The 25,231-nt window shown below is 33.9% G+C and overlaps 1 non-coding gene across 2 annotated transcripts; it reads right to left on the bottom strand.

Moving 5' to 3' along the window:
* Positions 1-2,439: 2,439 nt before the first annotated feature.
* Positions 2,440-25,231, bottom strand: LOC105326586 (uncharacterized). 2 transcript variants are annotated; one of them, XR_010711700.1, is made up of 4 exons: positions 25,119-25,231; positions 21,229-21,331; positions 20,970-21,000; positions 2,440-3,632 (listed from the first exon to the last, which is right to left on the bottom strand). It is a non-coding gene; the product is annotated as an uncharacterized protein (transcript). The 2 variants fall into 2 exon arrangements; XR_010711699.1 differs by lacking the exon at positions 25,119-25,231 and having other exon boundaries at positions 21,229-21,445.

Here is a 25,231-nt window from a genome sequence, read left to right as displayed (position 1 = left end):
CGGAATAAAGTTCACGGGAAGGGTATCTACATGTACTTTACTCTCAACTTACTGCGTAATATCAATCAATGTGAAACCCTATATGAAATATAGCAGTTCATTATCTAATTACGTGTATCTTCCTTTTGATTCTATCTAAACTTTATAGTTTATTTTTTTTTATTTGGGGGGGGGGATTGAATCAATTTGTATTAGTCGGAAAATGTTCTGCTTTAAAACATACTTCACAGATTTACATACACATATCTACAAATGTATATGATTGTATACATGTTATATTGTATCTCTTGTACCATGATATAACTGGTATGAGTTAAAAACAAGAAGCCCATGGGCCACATCGCTCACCTGAGGAACAATAGGTATGATAAAATCAGCTTAATGGAGTCATAATAATAGAAACTATCTGGACAATGTACAATGATACATGTGGATCCTGTATAAATAAAGTCCATTTTTCTTCCTGGATATTCTTATGTTTATAATCATTTAGTTCTTTTTCTAGCAGGATGATTTTAAAGTCATATCACATGTTGAGTATTGCATTTCTCAAAAAGATCCTTAACAATTGTTTATATATGGGATATAAACCTACATCAAACTCTGAACCTTCTTGTGAGGCTGAATAGTTGTCCTGGGGCCAAAGTCTTATTATAAAGAATCATTTGGCTGATTAGTTTCTGAGAAGAAGATTTTTAAAGATTTACTCTACATACTCCTATGTAAAACTTTGACCCCGCCCCCCATTGTGGCCCCAACCTACTCACGGGGGTGTCATTATTTTCACAACTTTGAATCTACACTACCTGAGGATGCTTCCATACAAATCTCAGCTTTCCTTGCTGATTAGTTTCTGAGAAGAAGATTTTAAAAGATTTACTCTATATATTCCTATGTTAAACTTCGACACCCAATTGTGGCCCCAACCTACCCCAAGGGGTCATGATTTTCCCAAGTTTGAATTTTCACTACCTGAGGATGCTCCACACAAAATTCAGCTTTCTTATAGAGATTTACTCTATATATTCCTATGTAAAACTTCGATCCACACACCCCCCCCCCATTGTGGCCAACCCTACCCCCGGGGTCAGGATTTTCACAACTTTGAATTTTCACTACCTGAGAATGCTTCCACACAAGTTTCAGCTTTCCTGGCTGATTAGTTTTTGAAAAGAAAATTTTTATAGATTTACCCCATATAATCCTATGTAAAACTTCGATCCACCCCCTCCCCCATTTGTGGCCCCCACCCTACCTCTGGGGGTCATGATTTTCACAACTTTGAATCTACACTACCTGATGATGCTTCCACAAAAGTTTCAGCTTTCCTGACTGATAAGTTTATTAGAAGAAGATTTTTAAAGATTTACTCTATATATTTCTATGTAAAACGTCTACCCCCCATTGTGGCCCCACCCTACCCCTGCGGGTCATGATTTTCACAACTTTGAATCTACACTACCTGAGGATGCTTCCACACAAATTTCAACTTTCCTGGCTTTTTAGTGTCTAAGAAGATGACTTATAAAGATTTACTCTATATATTCCTATGTAAAACTTTGACCCCCCCCCCATTTGTGGCCCCACCCTACTCTCGGGGGTGTCATTTTTTTCACAACTTTGAATCTACACTACCTGAGGATGCTTCTTCACACATTTCAGCTTTCCTGGCTGTTTAGTTTCTAAGAAGATGATTTTTAAAGATTTACTCTATATATTCCTATGTAAAACTGCTATCCACAACCCCCCTCCCCCCCCCCCCCCCCTCCATTGTGGCCAACCCTACCCCCGGGGTCAGGATTTTCACAACTTTGAATCTACAGTACCTGAGGATGCTTCCACACAAGTTTCAGCTTTCCTGGCTGATTAGTTTTTGAAAAGAGAATTTTTATAGATTTACCCTATATATTCCTATGTAAAACTTCGATCCACCCCCTCCCCCATTGTGGCCCCCACCCTACCCCTGGGGGTCATGATTTTCACAACTTTGAATCTACACTACCTGAGGATGCTACCACACAAGTTTCAGCTTTCCTGGTCAAATGGTTCTTGAGAAGACGATTTTTTTAAATTTCTCAAAAATTTTCATTTATTTCTAATTATCTCCCTTTGAAAAAAGGCAAGGCCCTTAATTTTCACAACTTTGAATCCCCTTTGCCTAAAAATGATTTGTGCCAAGTTTGGTTGAAATTGGCCCAGTAGTTCTTGAGAAGATGTTGAAAATGTGAAAAGTTTCCAGACAGACAGACGGACAGACAGACGACTGACAAAATCTCACTTGAACTTTCAGCTAAGGTGAGCTTAAAATGAATTGAATTGAATTACAGCATCAGTAGCGTTGCATCTGCGCAAAATATATATAATAGGAGAAAATTTTTCATTTGCAATAAACTGCATTCCTTATGTCTTTTCTAAATGTAACATTGAAAAATGCGTAGATGATAGGATTGGCAATGTTATGGCTGAAATACAAGTAATAGACAATGATATCGGGTTTGATCACTCGAATGGAAATTAACCAGGCCGGCAGAAAAGCCAGGATGAAAACAATGGTAACAACGAACAATATCCCTGCGGTCTTGATGTTGGCCAGTCGTAGCTTGTTCCGGACCGATCGCTTGCTCTCTGTGACGTAATTGTTGTTGGTGGGCGCCCGCCGGTTTTGGTCAGTATCAGGAGGTTCCGTGGTCGTCAGGCGCGTGGTGCACGTGTTCGTGATGGCTGTACTGGTTCTCCGGTCCATCCCCTTGTAGGCGCGCTTACTCTTCTTGTACCGCCTCAGTGTGATAGACTTGAAGATCAGGGCGTACAGCACGGTGACAAATACACAGGAGATCAAAAACAGAGAGGCGTAGATGTTTTGGTATGTCTTCATAAAACTTTGACTAAAATACTCAAGAACTGGCATGCAATACCCTTCATACTTCTTTCTGTTATCAGATGAATTGCTAGACACATTTCCGGGGCAATCTAATTTTGGTATCGGACCTTGGTAGGCAGTGTTGTTTAGTTCCATTACGGTTCCATTATGGGCGCTCTGCTTATCACAATCAAAAACAGGACTAGTTATATTGTTTTCTATTGTCGAAGTTTCATCTGAAATGGGATAAACCCTGTGAGTAAGAGAAGGGATAATTCCAAGAGATAATGCAAAAAGCAGGACAGCTATTACGATTTTCTTGGACATTCGGATGTTTAAGCACTGATTCCAAGGACGACAAATCTTGAAATATCGATCAAACGCAATTAAGACCATGATGAAAGCTGAAAAAGGAATGTTTGTCGTTATCAAAAACATGTAGATTTTGCACTGCACATTGCTGTTCACTCTTTTTTCCATAACCTCGTAATATATGGTGAATGGAATAATAACTAAACACGTGAAAAAATCGGTCATTGCCAAAACAAGGATAAAAACCGTTGTTGTTGATTTTTCTCTCTTCCTTGAAAAGATGTAAATAACAAACGCATTGCCGACCGATCCGGCAAGGCTAAAGGTCATGAGGTAACCAATGACAACGAGAATGTCTGGATAGTCCACGTGGTTTTGAAGATTTAAATCGTCCATATCGTAGACTGTTTTTCGGCCTAGAATGAAATCGTCACAGCAGTTTGCAAGCTTCTCTCATTGCCTACAAAGAATACAAAAGATTACCATTAATACTAGGGCACTTTGTATGATTTACCATACACAAACTTTCAGTTGTTGCTACAGATTGAAATATTAAAACAAGTGAACATTACAGATAATGTTTATATGAACAAAACTATGTGCAATATAGGTTTGCTTAAGCAACGTTACTGGGTGAAATCAGAGATGTAATTCATTCATTAATACATGAACTAAAGAGGGTAACGAGTTAAATCACCGTTAAAACAGGTCCGCTACATGTTGAGATGGGTATATGTACATGGCAAGTCGGTCGCATTTGCCTCCAATAATGTAAGGCAACTTGCAAAAATGTTCTGGATAATCAAAAAAATTTCAATGTTCAATGAGGGGTGTCAACTTCAACTTTGCCCTCGCAAACAGGCACTATTTATAAAGTGTTGCCCGTTGCCAAGTGTGTTTAACATTTCACATGAAAGTATAATCAACGGTATTGTAACACATAGGAAAAAGGTGTTAGGTAAACATTACTTCAAAGACAATGCTAAAGAAATAAATGGAGGATAAATATTTAAAGGAAAGGATGATTCTAAAAAATCTCATCTATTTAATGACAAAGAGTGTCGTTTTTCTTCTTTGCTACCAGCAAAAAAATTCCATATCCAGTGGTAGTATGACAAAGTAATTGCGGGGTTAAATAATTCCTAATGACTGAGAGAAGCAAGAATATAGCCTCCAACTCTTCCTGTTATCTTGTGAGACCTAACTAATCGTGATTTTAAAGTATATAAAGATGGTTATTTTCGCCTTCTGCGTGCATACACCTTCGAATGAAAATCCTGGTAAAAGAAATTAAAGTGCACGAAAACAGATAACTCAATCACACGAACGTTTTTATGGATCTGTTAGCAGTTGTTCCTGTTTATGGCTATATTGGCTGTATTGAATACGTGGATAGTTTTTTTTTTTTAATTTCCTTGCCGGTCTCTTCAAAGTTCAAGGTTTGTGATGGAGGAAGGTAATTGCTCTTTCTAAGAATCTTATTCTAGATACAAGACACAGTTCACAAAAAACTAGTTATAAATCCTTCGAATAAAACAAACTGTCAACAGAGAAGTACCTGTAATAAAGCAGACTTGGATTGGATTTATAACGTATTGCCTCATGGCTTAGAAAAAATAGGACAAAACAAAATCTATTCAAACGCAAAGTAAACAAAGAATACATTCGTAATATACTAGTATGTCACGGTCATTTTGTTGATATGGTATTGAATATTTCGATCAGTCAGCTTACAAATATTTTTTAAAATTTATCAGCAACTAATTACTTAGTCAGTTAAGCAAGTACTAGTGGATAAACAAACACTGAAGCATTAACCACTTAACCAATCGGTTCGCTCAGTCTTTTTGGATGTCGTACTTCAAATTACAGATTTGTCTGTGTATTGTATAACACCATAAAATAAACACAGCAGATACACAACAGATGTTAAGAAAAAAAAAAGAAAAAAGAAAAAGAATAAAAAGTTAGGTCAAAATATGAAAGCCCTGAAGAATTAAAAGATCAACCTCTTTTTAGATCTGTGTGTGATTCAAAATAGTACAGTGGGTATAAAGATCTCGCCAGAAGTCGAATAATGACGTGAGTTGACGATTGTACAAACATCTCTCAGGAATGCTGGGGAAATCGGGGTTTCCGGTTCTGAATAATGAATATTTATTATCCTTTCACAATGATGCAACAGCTGTGTAGAAAATACATAACCTCGTACATTTTCAATTACCAATTCTCCTTTTTTTCGTATGTTAATAAATAAAGCAAGTAAGAACTCCGGGCAACGTGTATTAAACCCGATTTTTCTTGAGCAAGTAATATACAACCATGAATAAGCGCCTGCAGCAAGTTCCCAAGCCCTTTGATTTACTAGATGACTTTGGTGAGAATCAGCCTCAGATTGATGTTACCGACTTAGGCACCATCAAATAAGGCGGATTTGTCTTCGGCGGCGCTAAGATTTAAAACCTGGCAAGTGCGGTCTCACCGGAATGCTCAGATTTGGAAAGGATTGTTAAACAAACTTCATAAATATTGTTAATGGTAGGAGGAGACTCTCCTTATTGGTGCTCTTTGATATCAGAACCAGAAGAAAACTGGTTTCAATCATAAAACATGAATTCCAAGACAGTAAATAGCATATGATCAAAACATTGTTATCGCTAACTCAATGAAAAAGAGATACATGGATTTTCATGGGGGGGGGGGGGGGGGGGGGTCAATAAGAAAATTTCGAGAGGTGGTACACATTGTTAATCTAAGTGAAAGCGTCCTCGTTTACCTAATTAACCAGTCACAGGAAATTATCCGTGTGTAAAAAATAATTGATAATTGTCAGATATAACTACCTGTAAATACTTATATTAAAATTTACGTTAGAAAAAATTGAAGAGAGTTTAGAAATGAACAAAAAGTCGTAAAAACCATTACCCAAACAGACGAAATAATCAAGGAGCCGTATTATATTATTCATAAACATCATTAGTTCTTTACTTTTGCATAATTCCTGCTAACAATTTCGAAAAATCTTTCACATGAAAATACATGTATAGGCATCAGTGCGAAAGTTGTTTTTTATTTTTTCCTGAAATCCTTGCATTTAAATATTCGTTACAGTGTAATTAAACATGTGTATGTGCTATTTACAGGTAACTTTTCGATTCCGTACCAATCTAATAAAAAATGTATACTATAGTAACTCTGCCTTTAAAATTGGTAAGATATTGTGATGATGATTGTGATGATGATGATGAGTGACTCCATAGTGACCAATATCTGAGTTGAATAATAATTATATGTGAATGTATAGTGACAGTAAATATCAGAAAGTTGGAAAGTGTAACTGGTGGAAGATTTAAGAGAATGATAATTATTGTATGTGACTGGATAGTGACAGCAGATACCAGAGTTGGAAAGTGTAACTGGTGGTAGATATAACAGTATGATAATTATCATATGTACTTGGATAGTGACAGTAGATATCAGAGTTGGGAAGTGTGACTGGTGGTAGATATCAGAGCATGATAATGATTATATGTAACTTGACTATTATAATGCATATCAGAGTTAGATAATTCAAATGTATAAAGAATGACTTATAGAGAAACTAAAAATCTGGGTCGGAAAATGTGAATGGGCATTGATGATGTTGATGATTGGATAGTGACAGAAGATAATAGATTTTGAAAGTGACAAAGGTTGACTTGATAGTTACAGTAGATATCGAACTTGGATATCGATAAATTGTGACTGGATAGGGATAATAGAGATTAGATATCAAATTTGGATTTTGATGGAATATGAATAGAGATTGACAGCGTAACGGTCACACTATATCATGACTTAAATTCCTCTACTCCTTTTAGGTAGAACCGTTTTATCAAGAGCTTGGACTTTTGGAGGGATGTTACTTAGTCTATCTAGTTTGCTTATCAAAACAAGCTGTCAAATTTGACATTTCTTCTAATTCGCCAAGATAAGCTCATAAATCTTCATAGACTGTTATAAAATCGCTTCAACTGAAATTTACATCCCTGGATAAAGTCGAACTAGTGTCATTGCGTTTAATGTATTCATATCTAATAGTCAATGACTGGCCAGTTAATCATGAGTAGACCCACCTTCATCAAATTGGAGTGTGTCAGTCCAAGCTCTTGTTAAAACAGCTCTTACTGTTATTTGTCTGTCAGTAAAACAAACATACACAAGCTGTCATATCAACTGTGTTTGTTTGCTCTCAATATAATAGTGCATCCATTGTATCCTCAACCCTACCCCCCCCCCCCCAAAAAAAAATGACAACACAACAAAAACAAACATGCTTACAACCATGCTGATGTCCAGTTTCTTACATTTAATAGTGCAAAGAATACATGCACGAACGATTATCCCGAAGAGCTGGCAGAAAAATTAACATTTGCTCGCATTCCGTAAAAAAAAACAACTTAATCGGTCGACTGCCATAGAGCGACTGATGGGTTTCCAATAATCTCTGTTTGTATGGCGGTCCCACTGGATTCTGAACTTATGAATAAGGCAAATATATTCAGATAGTGAATCTTGCTGCCTTCATTTACGTTCATCTTATATTTTCGCATGGGGAGAACGACTTTGCTAGAATAACAAGAAAATTAAACAAAATGTGTCGCTATTCTCAAAAGTTACCAGATAATGCATTTCTAACCATACAAAATTTATTCAAAATGACTGTCGGGACCCTCGGTACTGAATTGTCAGCTTTTCTATACCGGGTGGTACCAAACATTTGATCCCAGTCATTCAAATCGTTAGTCATTGCTTTCGTGAAAGAAGACGTAAAAGTACACTTTAATATGTTAGAAAATATTCATAACTTTGAATGCTTCATCTTGATTGAGGGGGGACTTCCATTTAATCACAAGAAGATTTTATAAAGGTTTCAGCGGAGCTGATCTGACAGGTAGGTTCTTAAACCCTCACAACGTCACAAAGCCACTGACACTAAATACTCTAATTAAAATCCGCCAGCCGCTGTAACCCTCCTTAGTCCCTTGTCAGAACTAAATTAATTAGTGTATGTCTCCGATCTTCAAGTTTCATAAGACGCCGACTTTCTCTCTCCCTCAACCAAACGGGATTTATCAGGTTCCTGGGGCCGTCGCCTAAGCGAGAGTTACGAGTCTTTTGCATTTCAGAAATGATTTATCGGTAATTTAACTTAATTGAATGCGTCCTGCCGGAAAAAAAGGCTATATCTCGTTTTAATTACGACCCATGGGCCTACTCAAGACTCGACATGCGTTGAATTAAACGTATAAGAGTAGTACCTCAACGCAACTTCTGTACGACAGTTGTCAAATGGAACAATGAATAACATTGCTCAATCATGCGAGACTTAACCCACCACCTCTGTTCTAGCTCTCCATTACTGCCCCTACATGATTTCTTCTTATGCCCTACAGAAACTTCGATGACATAGGTTATTGGCAACAGGATTATTTGCAAATTCAGCCTTTATAATACATGTGTTGTTTAAAAGATAATGACAGATATTGAAGAGTTTTGTATTAATTGGAGACAAAAGTACAAAAACAAATCTTTACACTATTAGATTTTTTTTTAAATTCGAATAATTTTGCAAACCAAATGACATTATTCTCCTTAGCGTATCAAGAAGACCCATGTTCATCTTCAGCAACAGGGGAGATAATCTGTTTTTATTTCCTGGTTTTGATTAATGGGGATCATTTGTGATAAAATTAATAACGACACAAACGCGATCAAGAAACAGGGGATCATTAATTTCTTTTTGATAGATTGCTGAATAATACAATATATTTTTCTCATCAAAGCTACATATTTCCCGTGATTATTGATCAGATTCAAAATTTCAAGAACGTTGTACTCGTGGCTTAAAGGGGCATGGTCACGATTTTGGTCAAAAATTATATTTCCGATTTTAAATATTTACAATGTGCCAGAAAGGTATTTTTAATAGGCAACCGAAATTTGAGTGTCATTTGTTGAGTTATAAGCAAGTTACAGAGCTTGAAATTCTTCGCTATGTAAACAAAGCGTTTGTTTACATTTTGAACATTGAAGTAAAAATTTCAGTTATAAACCTAAAACGAATGTGTTAAACGTTAGGAATTGTTCATCTAGCTTAAAATAAATAAAAAGATAGACAAATAATCTGGAATTTTTTTTTTACTGGTATTTTGAACCTATGTAAACAAAAAACAGGGCACGAGCCTTGTTTACATGTTAAAGAATTGTGAGTCCTGTATCTTGCTTATAACACTACGAATGAGTTTAAAATTTAATTTGATCATTAGAAATGCATTTCTAAAGCATTGTAAATAATAAAAACATAAAAATAAAATTTGACCAAAATCGTGACCATGCCCCTTTAAAAAGCTATATCTGTTTATCCGGCCGTCAAACTTTCGTCCTAATTCCAGCTGTCCAATGGTCACAAAGCAACATACTCGTTATTTGACCACTGCAAATTGATCATATATAGTAAATGTACGATCATAGTATACTTAAATACCGTATTTTGAGCGTCAAATTCATAAAACTGGAATCAATATGAGCTAGTAAGAGATATGTCTGATGTATAATTTTTCGGAAGATGAGCCTGATTAATAAAGGTTGTGCCTTGGTCAGGGTCAGAAGTGCAAGGAAGAAATCAAACAATATGAGTTTGGACTGCCTTTAAAGTTTAATCTTGTCCTTATCATACGCATGCGCAGTAGCGTATCGCCCTTTCTCAGCTTCAACCTGGAAAAAATTCAGTTGAATAATTCTATTCATTCATTGCAGTTGTTTGGTTGTCATAATAAATCAAATTGATACATTGATTGTCACATTGAGACATTCACTAAAGCAAAACATTGATTATACTTTATTGACTTGGATATTGATTGATTGAAATATTGTTTAAATTATTGATCGATTGATTTTATTGATTGATTCATCTTAATTCATTGATTGATTGATTCATCTTGATTGATTGGTTGTTTGGTTCATTGAAGATCTAGCATCATAACTACCCAAAAGTCGATGTTGATCATATAACTTACTCTATTGCTATATTTGCATACAATCGAATAGTTTATGATGTACTGATAGATTAAAATAAAGCATGTCAGAGACTGCCAATACGGTGTTGTTAATCTATTCTATTGAAATAATCCAAAAAAAGATGTATGTCCTTATTGTAAAATCAGCAATTTGTAAGGGAAGTGAACAAATTCACTTACAATGGTGGCTTATCAACGGACAGAAGCTCTCATTCCATCGTATGCTTGTTCGTAGATATAAACAAAACCCATGGAAATTGACTAAATGCATGACAAGCATTTCTGTAGGGTCTAAAAAGGGGAAAGGTCAGTTAGCGGATACAGAAATAGTTTCCCGACTTTGTAAGTTACGTCTCCCTAAAGTACCGTGACATATGTACATAAAGCCCAGCGATTTCAACTACAGAGATTATCCTATTTCAAAACTTAGTCAAGGAAAAAAAAACAAACAGAGTGGCAATCATTCACAAATCCAAAAAATTGAAAAAAGGTCCAGAATGATCTGCAAATATGACAGAATCTCCTCATATTCCATGATTAAGTTTATTAATTATTGATTATTTTTTTTAGTTATTGATTAATTTTATTGCAAAAGATTTTCATAAGAAAATTATAGAAATATTCATTATTAGCATTCTAAAAAATAAAAATCATTCAAGAAAATTAATTGAAGCATGATTGTAAAAAAGCACTGCTAAAATATCTGGCATTATCTTTCCATAGCGTTAACCTGTTAAGTGAAAGTTTTTGATCATATGTAACAGTGTTTCAAAGGATTATATATCAAACGAACATTGTTCTCAAAGAGAAATCTGTAGGCCTATGTGATATTTACAATAACACTGGCAATGGTGTTTTTCCTTTTTAAGATCAATCGCAACTTCTCGGGCCTTTCCGGCAAGCTCGGAAAGACACCTCGAATTAGCATTACCGGATGTTAGAATTTGATACAAAATGGAGTCGCTTCCTATTAAAATAAGTATCTGCTAGACAGCCTTGTATGTCGCTTCTGTGGTATATTTCAGGGTATATCATTGACTTTTATGAAGTCTAGCTCACATATCAACAGGTCATGGAAATTTTATGAAAAGGGGAATGTCATGGACGTCTATGCAATACGTTCAATGCGTTTTTCCGAATGCCGGAAAGGCCCGAGAAGATGCGATTGTTCTAAGATAACTCAAGATAGGCCCCTACCGGTGAAACCGAAGGGACTATCGTCTATCCTTTTTTTCCGTTATGGTTTAGAAAATTGATTTTAAACTTGCCGTGAGAAACTACAGATCATTTTTTAAATTTTGTTTTTATAAAGATTGATCAACAGATGATTTAAAAATAATGATTTTAAACAACTCTTCTTTTTCTAATCGGTTTTATCCATTATAAAACTTCTTTCGCCGAATTTTCTCGAAACCTATTTATTAGCGCATACAAAGACATTAGGGGTTGTCTGTACGGGACTTGTAATGCTTATGCAATGTTCCCGGATCAAGTATAATTATTATCTTAGAGACATGCTAGCTGTAAAACGGTCACCAAAAGTATAAGACAATCTACTTGGTAATAATGAATAACGTAAGTGCAAATATATTTCTGCGAAATGAACGGGTGAAGACCATCAAAGACTTCATCAGGAACTGTCAAAATTAACCAAACACTATGAAGTGAAATGGTTCCACTAACACAGCTAATGTACCATTAATATGGCTATGTGGCAAATAAATCCAATATCACAAGACAAAATGTGTTTACGGGGTTCTCTTAACCACCGCAATAACTTTGTTAAGATATCTTGAAAAGATTTTAGCATCCATATTGAGTTGATAAGAGGTTCTTTCACGCATGCACAGACTGTCAAGCAGTTTAAAGGAGAGAAGACCGGAGTCTGCAATTACAATTTTTAACGCCTGTATTAACATTACCGGATGTTAGAATTTTATAAAACTTGAATCACTTCCCATCCATTTAAGTACAGGCTAGACTGTCTATTCTGTGGTATATTTTAGGATATATCATTGATATTTAATGGATGTTTAGCACACATCTCAATAAATGATGAAATATTCTGCATTTATATCAAGTTTCCTTTATAAAGGGGGGTTTTCATGGATGCTTACGTATTACAATTGAGCTCTTTCGAAAAGTCCCGAGAAGTTGCGGTGTCATACGTAGACGTAAGGTGTTAGTTCTAACTATCAGTTCTAACTATCCTAAGGTTATTCTGGTACACAGCTTCCACAACTATCATGTCTGGGGTGTTGAATTTACACCTTAGAGTGATAGAACTGTAGTGAATGATGTGAAAAATAAACCACCGAAGAATAATCATCTTCCTCAAAACTGTGAGATAACCACAAAGATTTATCTAAACTAACGAGCTGATTCTATCTTTAGTTCCTTTTCTCTTTTCAATTAGCACGTTAAAGTATGAACCTTTATTAAAAGCTTTTCTAAGATACCTCCTTTTGAAGAAAGGGCTACCTCACACTTGAAAATATATTGAGCTCTTTTATCTTTAACACGAAAGACAAAGCAATACCTTGATCATCTAATGAAAGTAATGAAACCACGGCTTCTATTTCAGAACAGGCAAAGAAATTAAATAAAAGTGTTGTGTTTGGTTCAGTTGAAAATCACCCCTATACTTTTAGCATGTGGTTTTTACAGCGAAATTCTCTGATGTTCGATGAAAGTAATGGATATACCAAAATAGATCCTTTGTGATTCCTGATTCTAATGGTAGGTAATCACGTTACACCGCTATCTAGTAAGCACAGCTTATACGACACACGGGTTTATTAATTAGTCGCCAGAAGTTGTGACCCTATACTACAGTAGTCGACAAATATCACTACCCTGTCACCATTTAGAACAATAATTTGATTCAGTGGCTATTTAATTCTCCAGTCACTGTTAACTTGATAACGCCAACGTTCGCCCAACGGATAAAAAACGGCGATAAAACGTAATCCACCGGTTTATAAAACACGTCTCTATTGGTGATGGAGGACATCGGGATCAGTGTAATGAGACATAAAAAATATACCAACAAAACGGTTACCGGAAAGGGTTCCGTACAGGCAAGGGTCAACTATCAGTCATCACGTCTTCATTAATGCGCTTCTTGCGCCAATTTACATTTTAAGCCTCCAATTTTCTTGACCCCTCCATCTACAAAATCTAAAGGGTTCAATTGTTTGATTTTGGTTCAACATAGGCGACGGTTTGTCATTGTACGTGGGTTTCGACAGGGTGGTTCTAGCGAACATAACCACGACAACTTCTATAGAATGCCAGGGTATTGTAATATAAAGAAAATCTACAGTTCTAAGTAGAAAATAGATGAAACCAATCCCATATTTTTACTACAAGTATTGTTTGGGTCAATAACTATATGTGTATTGCCCACGCACCTACTGAAAAAGGAATTAGGGAAAGGGGGTCCGGCATTTGATGAATGGCTAATGAAACTGACCAAGGTTTAAGTCAAAAGGCCCTTACATATGGTCATGAAATATATGTATTTTTGGAGGGGGTCTTTTTGCTAGGAGAGCAATGTTGATGGTTTATTTTTCATTACCTAAGAATATATAACCTTAGTAAATAATAGAAGTTTATTTCAAAATGTTAAGAGATTGCAATGCCCTAGCTGCAGAACTGTAGCTCTCCGGGAAAAAAAATATTGACAGACCGGAGAGCTACAGGGCCACCCATTGAAAAAATTGTATATTTATTCCGCAGAAAAACGTGCGCTAGTTTTCGACTAATTTACATTATTTATACGCAAATTCTGTGAAAACAATTAGTACCATTAAATTTTTCATGCAATTTACTACTGATATCGCCTCTTTATTTGCCTCAGACTTTCTCCGAAACACGCTACCGACCTCGGAAAATCAAGTATGTTGAATTTACATCGAGATCGAGAGTCGCCATTTTTACATGTAAACAAAGTGCACCACATGAATTTACGGGACTGGTGATGGTGTTTAAAAGACTATCCGAGGCAAGTGAAGAGACGATATCAGTAGTAAATTGCATGAAGAATTTAATGGTACTAATTGTTTTCACTGAATTTGCGTATAAATAAGGTAAATTAGTCGAAAACTAGCGCACGTTTTTCTGCGGAATAAATATACAATTTTTTCAATGGGTGGCCCTGTAGCTCTCCGGTCTGTCAATATTTTTTTCCCGGAGAGCTACTATGGAACGCCTCGACTGCCTCATGTAGGTAATCTTCATAATATGATGATACTTTAACATTACATGATGGTACTTTAACATTACGTGCTGATACTTCAACATTACATGAAGGTACTTTAACATTACATGCTGATACTTCAACATTACGTGATGGTACTTTAACATTACGTGATGGTACTTTAACATTACGTGATGGTACTTTAACATTACGTGCTGATACTTTAACATTACATGCTGATACTTTAACATTACATGATGGTACTTTAACATTACACGCTGATAGTTCAACATTACATGCTGATACTTTAACATTACATGATGGTACTTCACTATGCGGTGGTTCTAAAAATAGGGAAGTTTTAACATTGGGCCGTTTCTCTGTTTCAGAGATTGATCATATAGGACTAAGGTCCACTGAGACTAGTTTGGATCATGTCAAAAAGCTGGAACTACAAATAATAGAAAAACAGGATTCTGCTTTAAAAATATATGCTATAAAAAAACTGTAGATACTCAGATTATGAAAACCACTGGCAAACAATTTGTGAGAAATTATAACAAGTTTGACATATGTGATTGCTTAAACAATTCTCTTTTTTTTTTAATTATATTGACTTGTGAACAAATATTTTGATACATGTACCCCCTTTTCTATTGTTTTTTTTTTCTTCTATATCTCCCTTTTTCTCTTTTCGTTTACTGCTATTTTTTTATCTATATATTTTTTTTTGGCAAGAAAACACGTTTTCACACTACACGGATAGTCTATTTCCTTTAGATTAATAAGATATTACATTATGTAGAATCTTGGAATGTATGAAATATGTCTGAAATATGTGTGTATGTGAATTTATGTGTAAACAAAAATAAAAAAAAAAATAAAATAAAAAAAAGCTGGAACTGAAGAAGTACACAATACACTACAGCTCATGAGAGAGGATCTCTACTGAATAAAAATATTGTCGAAACATATGATTTGTTTTGGTGCAATGTATTCAGGCGAACGACAACCACACATGCAACTTATAAGATCATGCAAAGGATAAAGCATTGCATTGCTGTTGAATCTGATTTTAGCAGTAATTGTACTGTTGAACAAATCAGTGCTTTCATTGCCCACTCTTTCACGTGGATCTCCAAGAAGAACCCATTAATCCCCATAAGTCCAATCTACATGAATGACAGAAGTATTTGTTTAGGTGCTTTTTAATAAAATTAGCTGTTCGCTCTGACTAAGCACCAAAAGATTGGGTTCTGAATGCACATTTTTAGACCAAAATTCCCTGAAGGACTTTTGGTACCCCCTGGTTTTTATGCGCTGAGCCCCAATGAACTCACAATGCAGCCATTCTTTAAGATTAAAAATGACCCATTTAAAAGACAACACTTAATCAAATAGTAGCATTTGTTGAGTATCTCGATCTAAACAAGTTTTAGTGGACCTTAGTCCAATCTGATCAATCTCTGAAACATGCAGAGAAACAGCCCAGTGTTAAAAACTTTACAGGCATCCACATGTTCTGAGTTTTAGCGTATTTTGTTCCCTAGGCGACGCTTCCCTAACCCTAATTTTAGAACTACTGCATAGTGAAGTACCATCATATGATGAAGTATCAGCATGTAATGTTAAAGTATCAGCATGTAATGTTGAAGTATCAGCATGTAATGTTGAAGTATCAGCATGTAATGTTAAAGTATCAGCATGTAATGTCGAAGTATCAGCATGTAATGTTAAAGTACCATTATGTAATGTTAAAGTATCAGCATGTAATGATGAAGTATCAGCATGTAATGTTAAAGTACCATCATGTAATGTTAAAGTATCAGCATGTAATGTTGAAGTATCAGCATGTAATGTTAAAGTACCATCATGTAATGTTAAAGTATCAGCATGTAATGTTGAAGTATCAGCACATAATGTTAAAGTACCATCATGTAATGTTAAAGTATCAGCATGTAATGTTGAAGTATCAGCATGTAATGTTAAAGTACTACCATCATGTAATGTTAAAGTACCAGCATGTAATGATAAAGTATCAGCACGTTATGTTAAAGTACCATCATGTAATGTTTAAAGTATCAGCATGTTATGTTGAAGTATCATCCTATTATGAAGATTATCTACATAAGGCAGTCGAGGCGTTCCATAAGCTACAGTTCTGCATCTAGCAATGCTCTTGCGATTCTATGCATATTGAACAAAGTATCCAATTACTCTAAGCTTAGTTTACCAAGCGTTTTCATGTATGGTTAATCGCTGGATTTTTTTATATAGAACACTATACATAAAATAGGCAATTGTTTAAAAAAAACGGAATTGGAATGTGGATCGATTCTAGAATGTCGGTTTTCAAGGAGCCGCGTCGTCCATCATATTCTTTTAAATATCACTCCCTCTGGAGCCATATCGACCTTCTTCATTACCTATCTAAAAATGCAAATGCAGATCTGAAGCATGACAAAAATGCAAATAACCAGCAATTGCAATATGATCTTCAATTTGAAATGATTTTTTTTTGGCAATTATTGAAGAGGAACAAGGGCCTACATCAAGAAACTACATCAACGTACCTTTTTGGGGGTAATTTCGCTGTCCTAACCTACGGCATTTTCGTGCAATAAAAACTTACATACAACGGTGCCCTCATGTTTTATGTCAGATAAAATTTGAAGAGTTTGAGAATATAATCTTGACAGGTCTTCACACTTTATACAGATATGATTTTTGTTTTAAACATTTTTTTCGGTTAGCCATAATTAGATTACTTTTGCAGGGCACCAGTATTACCCAATAAACCGCGGCATTTCATAGTTCACTATCCCAGCTGATTTATTATAAACCAAAAAAAAAATATATTTTCATTCTACCATATAACGCATTCAAACACTGAAGTAAACCGAAGCAGTTCTAATTCTTTTTCGTTTTTTTTTTATTTAGTCATTTTTCAATTTTATTCTATTTTTTGTAGATTAATTTAGATGTCATTTGTTTCAAATCACATGTATTGAAAACAAAAGAATTAAGAGAGAGACTGGTTGTTTTTTCTATTAGATTTTTAGAAAAGATAATACTGAGGTCCAGGATCTGTTTGAAGGGACTTGGACACGATTTGCGCTCATAATTTTATGCAGTTCCAATGCTTTTTTCCCGTAAGATTGTGCAAATAAAATAAAAATATTAAAGTTACATTATTCGATGTATTTTTTTTACATGTAACGTTATACACAATGCAGTCTATAATTCAATCATTAAACTACATTTTAACTTTTATAAGATCATTAATTAAATAATGTAAAACTGGTTACACAGAAAAATTGGCAAAATCCACGAATTTTCAAAGGAGAATCCTCGTTGTTGGGGGAAACTGCCTTGAATCAAAATCAATTTGAAGTGCACATTACAAGTCAGAAATCTTAAAAACTGCAGTTTCCGATTGTTGTTTTAAAGAGGCATATCTTTAAAACTCTAACTTTTTGGTGAAAAAAACATAAACACCCACAAAATTAAAGAAAGATGTATTAAAGGACAAGAGCGTACAAGGCCTGACAAATCCCCCCGTACCCAGGATTTTGAAATGGCATAGGAACATATAAAAATCTTTACTTTTGAAACTGTGCATCAGTACATGTACATGTATAATATAGAACTGCATTCTTTGACAAATAAATAATATACAATAATACATGTACTTGGTACTCATCTCCTTTGCTTTATTTGATGCTTTCTAAGCATTACAACATGATTTCAAATCTGTGCTAGCGCGATTTTTATCCGACATTGTATGTACAGAACATGAACATTACGTAATTGTTGTCATTATGCATACAAGTCAAAAATAAATATTCTAACTGGAATTAAAATTCTTTCGTCTTTATTGTTCCGACTGGGAGATATGCAATGCCTTGTACGCCCCTTTTCTTTCTTCTTAGTTTAGTCGAGTAGTTGAGCCTGACCATGAGTGATCTTTTCCTTTAGGTTCGAATTCCGGAATAGTTAATATATTTTTTTTTTCATGTAATAATGTTTTTATTGCATTAAAATGTAATACCAGTATATCGAAAAATTAAAAATCATTAATTGAAAATTTAAAACAACCATGCATTATCTCTGAATTCATAGGTCTAATATCTGTGCGAGATATTTACCGATGGGAGAAAGAACAGCTGAGTTTCTGATGAGAGACAATAAGATATTGATTATTGATGAAAAATTCTTTTAAATCATGAATATGACTGGTTTTGTCCGTTATAAAGTATAGAAAAAAAGTGTAAAGTTATGTCTCATAACATTAAAAAAAATTACATGATTATACATGTATATTCCAACTAAGCCGGGCAACATGAACATTAACATTTAAATTGGTTCTTCAATCGATAAGATTGTATGTATTATTTTTATCTATTGATCACCCAAAATGTATAATCTATATAGATTTTGCTTACAATGCATTGTTCAAAATTTAAATTCAGTTTCATTAACTAAAGAGTCAATGAACGAGAAGGCAAATTCAGACTTTTTTTTTATTTTCTATGTACAAAATTCCTTTAGAAATTAACAGCAGTCATACCCCGTCCAGATTTTAACCCCGTTCGGTATTTTTCAGGTGATAGATTGTTAAAATAGAATTCACAACTTTTCGAAAATGGCACATTGCGTTTGGGAACTTTACTTTCGATTCAATCTTCAACCTCTTCTATATTGATTAATGAGCTCGTCCACCAACTGAATCGTCGGCGGCGTTGTGCATTCAGTTACGTAATTCATTCCACAATTCATTTCACTACAACCATTGAACCCGAGCAAGAATATTTTGATCAATAATGCTATGTTTGTTTATTTTCTTTATAAAATTTGGTTTATAGTTAGATGACTCAAAACGATTTAATGCGTGTTTTTATAATATATATTTACTGATATGCATGAAAAGCTTCTGCACTATTTTCTTACGCGTAGACTCAATTCATGTTTTCTACGCGTGCCTTCCGGTTTGAACTTCTACTGACAGTAAACTAATAGACGGGGTCACGTGACCCCGACTAAATATAACCGTCTGCGTAGTTGTGTCTATATTTAGAAAGACTCGTGCGTTACGAGTATTTAAATGGCCTTCTCTTGTTTATGGAAAAATCCCGCATTTCTGCAACACCTTTTTTAATTTTTCAATTTTTATGTTTATAATGGTTAATATGGATTTATAATGCTTTGTAAAAATTTGAAAGACAAATTTTGATTACTAGTTATATGCAAGCTACAGAGTTTTAATTCTTTTTTTTCTTTTTTTGTAAACAAAGCTTGGGCCTTGTTGTTTACATATGTGTTTTATTAATATAGGTCTCAATCAAATGTTGCTTTTTTCTGTTGATAATATTATTTATGAGCACATTGAATCAGTTTACATTGTTTGCCACAAGTCATTTTGTCAAAGAAATGGTAATTCCGTACGTTTACATTATTTGTAAACAAATATAAGCCTCAAGCCTTGTTTAAATAACAATGAATTTTTGCCTCTCGGTCTCTCTTATTATTTGACTTCCAACATTCAAATGTTGATCAGTCATTCAAAATGCGCAAGTAAACCATTTTATACATAAAAAATGAAGAAAAATTGATCCAAAATAACGTTTTAGTCCCTTTAAACCATTCAGATACAATTTTAAATTCCACAAACGAAATTTATAATTTTGATATGTAAAACATTTTTTTTCACGAATATCTAAGGTAGAAAGAAATGATAATTAAAAAAAAGCCCGGGATAAACTACCCTCAGGGTTCATCCGTAATGAAGCACCTGTCGGGGTACGGTTCATCCTTCACTTCTTTATCAATGCTTTTTATCTCATGTTCTTTATATTGAATTAATTGATCATATTAATATAAAAATTCCACACAACATCTGGTCTTGTATTTGCAACGCTACTTCAAACAAATTCACACAATATATAAGTACAAATATATTTGAAAACTCTCGCACCGAGATAAGTACTTTTTTCCCACAGTGGTCGGTTTATGTATCAAAATACAGTACCTTCATGAAAACAGCATGAGAGCCCAGTATAGTTTTATCAATTATTTTTACGTTAAGCAGTTTAGTAAATTCAGCCCGTGGTGGTAATGAACTCATATAAATGCATTACATCAAAACAGAGATCGGGATCACGATTTCGTTACGACATTGTTCTAACTTGATATTCTTGTACGCTATGTTTAAAATTGGTGCTAAAAGCAGTGAAATCGTGACGTTTGAAAATTTTGCCTTGTCTTACAAATTGGTATTTATGAAATTGTTTCACAGAAAAAATCGCCTCATTTTATTGACTATACACAATACTCATAATTGTGTGCATCAGTTTAAAATCTAAATTTTATAACGTAAGATTTATTGAATAATATACTGAAGCTCTAGCATTAAGATTACATCATATATATTTTACCCGACTACAATATATATATATATATATATATATATATATATATATATATATATATATATATATATATATAAACTTAGCTATTAATTGTAAAATGTAAGGCTTACCTGGATCGTTGAAATACTTCTAGTTTTCTAGCTTTTAAAAAAGATGCAAATTCTTGGATATAAATTAAAACATTTAAAAGACTTTATAACGTTACAACACACATGAAAAAAATACATTTTCATTGAAGAATTAAATTAGAATAATGAGAATTCAAGTAACGATTAAATTTTAAGTAATTTTTATTTTAAATTGAACTATCTAATATAATTATTAAGTACATACTTAATTCAGAAAAACAGACGGATAGTTAGAACCTACCATTATAAGCTGTGCCATGTCAGTTGTTTCTCCGTACACTGTAGAGAACACACATCGCCGAATGAGAGTGAAAACAGCAGGCTCCGGCTCACCTGATCTCGGTCTGGTGACAACAAAACAGGAGAAATCGATCTAATGGTGTGTATATTGCTTTATATCTAGCGCTCAAGGTTTTCCCCTACAGAAAATCGCGGCCGATTGGTTGAGTTATTTTTCAATTCTAATACAGCGTATCCTCGTTGTATTAATGTAAGTTTTTGTACAAATCTATAACTAATTGCTTTTAAATTTGATCCCATATTTTTAAAACGTATAATTTTCTTTTTACGACGAACATCTAACCATTAGCACTCTTAAATAAGAGTTACTTCTTTAAAACTCTTTAAAAATGATTTTTCATATTCCTGATGATCTTGCTAGGAAAATTCACTAAAATCAAATAATCAGAAGCTTTTCTTGAATTATTTATTGGAAATTCAGATTATCACTTGCTTTCAATCTCGACCGTCTAAGCCTTGTTATATCAATCAATAGTCAGTTGAGAAGTGAATTGAAAAATAGAACTTTATCGGGGAGGGGTTCAAACGAATTTTTACTTGGTAGCAATGTACTTTGCACATAGGAGCTTAAAATGTGATTAAAAGAGGGTATTGCCATTTTGTACTATGCAGGGCTTTTTTGCGCATGCCTGATCTTGCAGAAGCGGAAGAAGGGAAATATATAGACCTACCAGTAACAATTAGACAATGAGTTTATCTTTTTTGTTTATTGAATTTTTAATTATTTTTGACAACAGAAATTTTGAAGAAAAGTTTCTTATAGAAGAAAAATATTTGGTTATCATGTTAAAATTGTATTTTTGATAAATCAATGACGAGTTCGTCCGTCGCCATGTAACTTTATAACATTAACAATGTCATTTTTTGTTTGACTAGAACCCACAATTCTGACCCCAAAATCCTTATTCAGCAAATATACTCTGCCAGTATAGGTCTCAATTTATTTTTGATAAGGTTAGCTGCTTTTAGCGGACGACTTAGAGTTATTAATGGAGGGTTACCATGAGACTTTATAGGCTGGACTAACGAGAAGGGACAGACGGCTTCCAGAATGGCTAGAAAACGCACCTTATCTTAATCAGATCTCTTAATTATGCTTTTATTAAAAGAATTACCAATAACATAAAAAACGAGATATAATTTCTATACTTCCACTGTAAAAAGAGACAAGAGAGTACATAAAGAAGATGCCGACCTAACATTACATCTTACTGTGCTGTATATAGATTTCTTAAGGGCAAATAATACATATCCATAAATTGCAAACACTAAAAAAAAACGCTCCAGGTATTATTTTAAATCAAAGATTTCGAGTTTAGGGATAGGTATTGTTTATTTGTCAATAACTATAAACTCACTTGAGATTAACATATTAATATAAGCAGGTCAGTTGAAAAGAAAGCAAGATTACACGTTTTCTTAAAAAACATCCTTCAGAAATCAACCCGAATTGCACAATCCTTGTACATTCTGAGATACCAAAATTTGAGTTATAAGAGTTTGGTGTAGTAATATTATATTACATTAAATTTTTCTCATAAATGACAATAAAAGGAACGTTTTAGGATGAAATGATATTTATCTTTAATGTCTAAAGTAAATAACGAACACAAACCACTTTCTGATGGAACATTTTGTATCTACCAGTGCCTGCAGTGAATCAGTGAGATGATAATCTTAACTTACATCCTGGACACGTGGGTTTCCTCTGGGTACTCCTCCCACACCAATTATGACCCCCTCGCGCTAACATCCATGCTAACGATAGATAACTACATTAATATCAATATGAATATAAGTTGTGGAACTCTTGTCAATCGTTGTAAAATAAATAAATAAGATAAATAAAGTTCAGATTTTTTTATTGATACAAGAGGAATAAGAACAGGTTTACATCGGTATAAAGATGGTTGTAGATGGCCCAGACGAATGTTTCAGATTGCTTTTGTGCTACTTTTCAATCTTTTTTATTTTTCTTCTGAATTTTCTGCTTTAAAACTCTACATAACATAAATAAAACAAAGGCTGTTTGAATAGGTTCAGTTGGGTTTCAATGAAAAACTTTGTAGTGTACTTCCGAACTGATCACCAATTATTTAGGCAATACTTCTACTGTATAGATTAAAAAAAGAAATTAAAGGCTTTAATAAAATAAACTTTAAGCTAATAAAAAATATGATATATGACAACGGTCATAAAATAAATGTTCTTATTACGTAAATAGCAGTATTAGCTATTTTACAGCAAAAACCTTACTCTATCTGCGTCAAGTATGAACTGAATATAAAAATTACATAAACTGTGTTTAAAATTATTTTGGATTTAAATTGTTTTAAAAACTTCAGAATTTAATGAGGATGATGTAGAATGGTTCATTTGGAAGTGATTATATATAAAATCTCTTGAAATTGATTGGCTGCGGAGCGAGAATACTTGACTTTAATGTCCACATGAACTAGCTTGTTTACAAATACAAATAAAGCATTCGCGTAAAAACAATTGAGTCATTGATTAAAATACCCAAACAAGACTCTGGATAGGAAACAAATGATATCAATTTTAAAAACTTGTAAAAAAAATAAAAAAAAATAAAAAAAAAAACACTACTTGTTTGGTTTCAGTGTAATTTTGACATAGAATTCTTGGAGTTATTAAACATTTGTACCTTTCAAAAACCATACAACAGTCAACAAAGTTACATTAATGTGTAAATGTCACAAACTAAAACGTGGGGGGGGGGGGATGTGTCAATGACCCACTAATATGCTTTTGAATAGAGCCTGAAACACATCGTTGTAAGATTGAATTCAGCTGATATCTAGTTTTTACTGTATAAAATGTGCTCTTGGAACTGGAGATGAAATATGTGTGTTAAATATGGTACGTGATTAAAAAGATTAAACTTAAGATTAAAAAGTTCATATTTCAAACTTTTAGGGAATTTTTGTTTATTTCATGAAATGTTGTTGTATCACTATGATTTAGGGCAAAATCTTTAGTTAGTTGATGGATCATCTTTTATGCAAACTATAATTGTATATTTGTGTTCCATCCCCGTATCAAAATGTAAAAGCCCTATTTATTTTGTTGGGTTGAAGGACACGGCTTAAACGTCTGCAACATTTTTACATAGCAACATAATGATTTAGTCCTTTACGACAGAATTTCCATTTTAGACCCCCGTGAAAGATTTCACCGGCGTCATTTTCTGCAGATTTAACAGAACCAACGTGCCAGAGCTTAGAGAACAGTTTGATCAGCTGGATATAAATATTCTAAAGACTCAATGAATAAATGCTTAATAAGAATGAACAATACAGAGGTTTTCTCTATCATTTAATCAACATTTCTAAGAATATTAATCTGTTCAAATAAAAAAAATAAGAGAAAGTCATGAATATTAAAAAAGTAATGGATTGCAATAGTCCCTTGAGGAATCGGTCTTATATTCAAAATGTGCAAATCTACATAAGTATGATATGTTTTAGAGGATTGTTATAAACTTCAGGTACTCCACAAACTTACTGAACTGCCTTCATTGTATTGTTCATACATTGCAGTTGTTAATTGTGTGAACAACCCAACATTGTTGTGAATCAAGATTGTTTCAAAATAGTGAAGAGTACGGTGTTGTAGTATAGTAGTGATCTTTTCAACACACGGTGATAAACATCCTCACTGTTACAAGTTAACGCAGTTAAAGTTACACGCAAGTTAAAGTTTAATACACCTTTAGTTGAGTCGATTCTTAGAGCGGTAGTCAATCTTAAACTTACAAACGTACTTAAACAATAGATTGTTGTCGTTTTGAATGATAAAAATGTACAATACCTTGCCAAATGGCATCCACAAACACATCCTCGCTGTTTGGGTTAAGTATCATGTTTCCTGATGGTCCCCAATATTACAGAATGGAGTCAATGAGTAGAAATCTATGAACTACT

The sequence above is a fragment of the Magallana gigas genome, chromosome 3 (assembly GCF_963853765.1).
Source record: "Magallana gigas chromosome 3, xbMagGiga1.1, whole genome shotgun sequence".
Classification (NCBI taxonomy): Eukaryota; Metazoa; Mollusca; class Bivalvia; order Ostreida; family Ostreidae; genus Magallana; species Magallana gigas.
The sequence above is the reverse complement of the archived record's forward strand: the minus strand, read 5'-3'. Positions and strand labels throughout refer to the sequence as shown.